The following is a 3,783-nucleotide window of genomic DNA, read 5'->3' as shown; positions in this document are numbered from 1 at the left end:
CTGTGACCACTATGAGAAGGAGAGGATGTGAGCATTGTTAGGAACATGGAGAGTGTCATATCCTAATCTTCTTCATGGGCAAGGAGCTGACCTATGGTTCACTTTGAGGGTTTGAGTTGCTGGTTGTGTGGAGCCAAGTCCCTTCTAGTCAACGCAAGGCATGACTGGAAATCAATTGGAGGTTGACCAATATTCATTGACTGGGACTTAATGGTTGTTGAGGAGCCCAGATCTACTGGTTTCCTGATGAACAGAATATATGAATCAAATATAGGAGAGGATGTGGCAGTTGAATGGCAACTGTCATTGAGACAGAATGTGGAGAGGTAAAGGGTGGACACTGACTTGGTCTCTGTTTATGAAGCCTGACTCCACACCATTCTGCTGTGCTACTTGCTCTGAAAAAGTGAAGTGGCCTCTTGACTGAAGTGATGCTCAAAGTGTCGCCCTTGATTCTTGCCTTTTATTCCCATGTGTGCACTGGGCAGGGCAGGAAGCCAACACTGCAGTAGTCTGTGAGCACCCCACAAGCAATGAGGGTGAGAGATCCAAGCGGGCGGGATGCCAAGGGTGTGGTAGGAGGGAGCTCCCGGCACTCAGTCTGTGAGCACGCAGCAGTCCTGGGGGAGAGGAAGAAGGGGTTTTGGATGTTGGGGCACGGAATGAGTTCATGTGCTGGTGGGGCCTCTAAAGAGGAGATGTATAAGAGAACAGTAAAGGTCCAATGACAGACTTCACCTCTGCTGAATTTCTTTTCCCAACAGGCTGCTTTCTCCTCCCGAGTTGACATTGCTTTTCCCCATAATTACATATAACCCTAACCCTAACCCAAACCCTAACACTATCCTGGGCAGAGCCATAACCCTAACCCTAACACTAAACCTAACCCTAACCCTAACCCTAAAACTAAACCTAACCCTAACCATAACACTATCCTGAGCAGAGCCATAACCGTAACCCTAACCCTAACCCTAAAAATAACCTAACCATAACCCTAACCCTAACACTATCCTGGGCAGAGCCATAATCCTAATCCCTAACCATAACCCTAACACTATCCCGGGCAGAGCCATAACCCTAACCCTAAACCTAACCCTAACCCTAATACTATCCAGGGCAGAGCCATAACCCTAAACCTAACCCTAACCCTAACCGTAATCCAACCCCACTCCCTAACACTAACCCTAACACTATCCTGGGAAGAGCAGTAATCCTAACCATAACCATAACCCTAACCCTAACCCTAACCCTAACCCTGCCACTAACCCTAACCCAAACCCTAACACTGTTTAATTTCTTTTCCCAACAGGCTGCTTTCTCCTCCCGAGCTGACATTGGTTTTCCCCATAATTACATATAACCCTAACCCTAACCCAAACCCTAACACTATCCTGGGCAGAGCCATAACCCTAGGGTTAGGGTTAGGGTTAGGTTTACGCCTCTACCCAGGATAGTGTTAGGCTTAGGGTTAGGGTCAGGGTTGAGGTTAGGGTTAGGGTTAGGGTTAGATTTAGGGTTAGAGTTAGGGTTACGTCTCTGCCCAGGATAGTGTTAGGGTTAGGGTTAGGGTTAGGGGTTAGGGTTGGGGTTAGGGTTAGAGTTAGAGTTAGCGTTAGGGTTAGGGTTGGGGTTAGGGTTAGGTAGGGTTAGATTTAGGGTTAGGGTTATGGCTCTGCCCAGGATAGGGTTAGGGTTAGGGTTAGGGTTAGGGTTAGGGTTAGGGTTAGGGTTAGGGTTAGGTTTATGCCTCTTCCCAGGATAGTGTTAGGGTTAGAATTTAGGTTAGGGTTAGGGTTAGGGTTAGGGTTAGGGTTAGGGTTAGATTTAGGGTTAGGGTTAGGGTTAGGGTTAGAATTATGGCTCTGCCCAGGAAGGTGTTAGGGTTAGGATTAGGGTTAGGCTTAGGAGTAGCGTTAGGGTGAGGGTTAGAGTTAGGGTTAGGGTTACGGCTCATCCCAGGATAGTGTTAGGGTTAGGGTTAGGGTTTGGATTAGGGTTACTGCTCTGCCTAGGATAGTGTTAGGGTTGGGGTTAGGGTTAGGGTTAGGGTTAGATTAAGAGTTAGGGTTAGGGTTATGGCTCTGCCCAGGATATTGTTAGGGTTAGGGTTAGGGTTAGGGTTAGGGTTAGGGTTAGATTTAGGGTTAGAGTTAGGGTTACGTCTCTGCCCAGGATAGTGTTAGGATTAGGGTTAGGGTTAGGGATTAGGGTTGGGGTTAGGGTTAGAGTTAGAGTTAGCGTTAGGGATAGGGTTGGGGTTAGGGTTAGGTAGGGTTAGATTTAGGGTTAGGGTTATGGCTCTGCCCAGGATAGGGTTAGGATTAGGGTTAGGGTTAGGGTTAGGGTTAGGGTTAGGTTTATGCCTCTTCCCAGGATAGTGTTAGGGTTAGGATTTAGGTTAGGGTTAGGGTTAGGGTTAGGGTTAGATTTAGGGTTAGGGTTAGGGTTAGAATTATGGCTCTGCCCAGGAAGGTGTTAGGGTTAGGATTAGGGTTAGGCTTAGGAGTGGCGTTAGGGTTAGGGTTAGAGTTAGGGTTAGGGTTACGGCTCATCCCAGGATAGTGTTAGGGTTAGGGTTAGGGTTTGGATTAGGGTTACTGCTCTGCCTAGGATAGTGTTAGGGTTGGGGTTAGGGTTAGCGTTAGGGTTAGATTAAGAGTTAGGGTTAGGGTTATGGCTCTGCCCAGGATAGTGTTAGGGTTAGGGTTAGGGTTATGGGTAGGGTTAGGGTTACGGCTCTTCCCATGATAGTGTTAGGGTTAGGATTAGGGTTAGATTAAGGTTAGGGTTAGGGTTAAAGTCAGGGTTCGGTTTATGCCTCTGCCCAGGATAGTGTTAGGGTTAGGGTTAGGGTTAGATATAGGGTTAGGGTTAGGGTTATGGCTCTGCCCAGGATAGTGTTAGGGTTAGGGTTAGGGTTAGGGTTAGGGTTAGGGTTAGGGTTAGCGTTACAGGTAGATTAGGGTTAGGGTTAGGATTACAGCTCTTCCCAGGATAGTCTTAGGGTTAGGGTTAGGGTTATGGTTAGGCCTAGGGTTATGGCTCTGCCCAGGATAGTGTTAGGGTTCCGGTTAGGGATATGGCTCTGCCCAGGATCGGGTTAGGGTTAGGGTTAGGGTGTGGGTTAGAGTTGATTTAGGGTTAGGGTTAGGGTTATGGCTCTGCCCAGGATAGTGTTAGGGTTAGGGTTAGGGGTAAGGGTAGGGTAAGACTTAGGGTTAGGGTTATGGTTAGGGTTAGGGTTAGAGTTAGGGTTTGGGGGTTAGGGTTATGGTTCTGCCCAGGATAGTGTTAGGGTTAGGGTTAGGGATATGGTTCTGCCCAGGATAGGGTTAGTGTTAGTGTTAGGGTTAGGGTTAGGGGTAGGGTTAAGGCTCTGCCCAGGAAAGTGTTAGGGTTAGGGTTAGGGTTAGGGTTAGGGTTAGGGTTAGGGTTAGGGTTACGGCTCTGCCCAGGATAGTGTTGGGGTTAGGGTTAGGGTTAGGGTTAGGGTTAGAGGTAGCTTAGGGTTAGGGTTAGGATCACAGCTCTTCCTAGGATAGTGTTAGGGTTAGGGTTAGCGTTAGATTTAGGGTTAGGGTTAAGGTTATGGCTCTGCCCAGGATAGTGTTAGGGTTAGGGTTAGGGTTAGAGGGTTAGGGTTTGGGTTAGGGTTAGGGTGAGGGTTAGGGTGAGGGTTAGGGTTAGGGTTAGGATTAGAGGTAGCTTAGGGTTAGGGTTAGGATTACAGCTCTCCTAGGATAGTGTTAGTGTTAGGGTTAGGGTTAGGGTTAGGGTTAGGGT

This window comes from Myotis yumanensis, unplaced genomic scaffold (genome assembly GCF_028538775.1).
Source record: "Myotis yumanensis isolate MYYU_CA2020_CCGP unplaced genomic scaffold, mMyoYum1.0.hap1 SCAF_3, whole genome shotgun sequence".
NCBI lineage: Eukaryota > Metazoa > Chordata > Mammalia > Chiroptera > Vespertilionidae > Myotis > Myotis yumanensis.
This window is presented reverse-complemented; position numbering follows the sequence as displayed.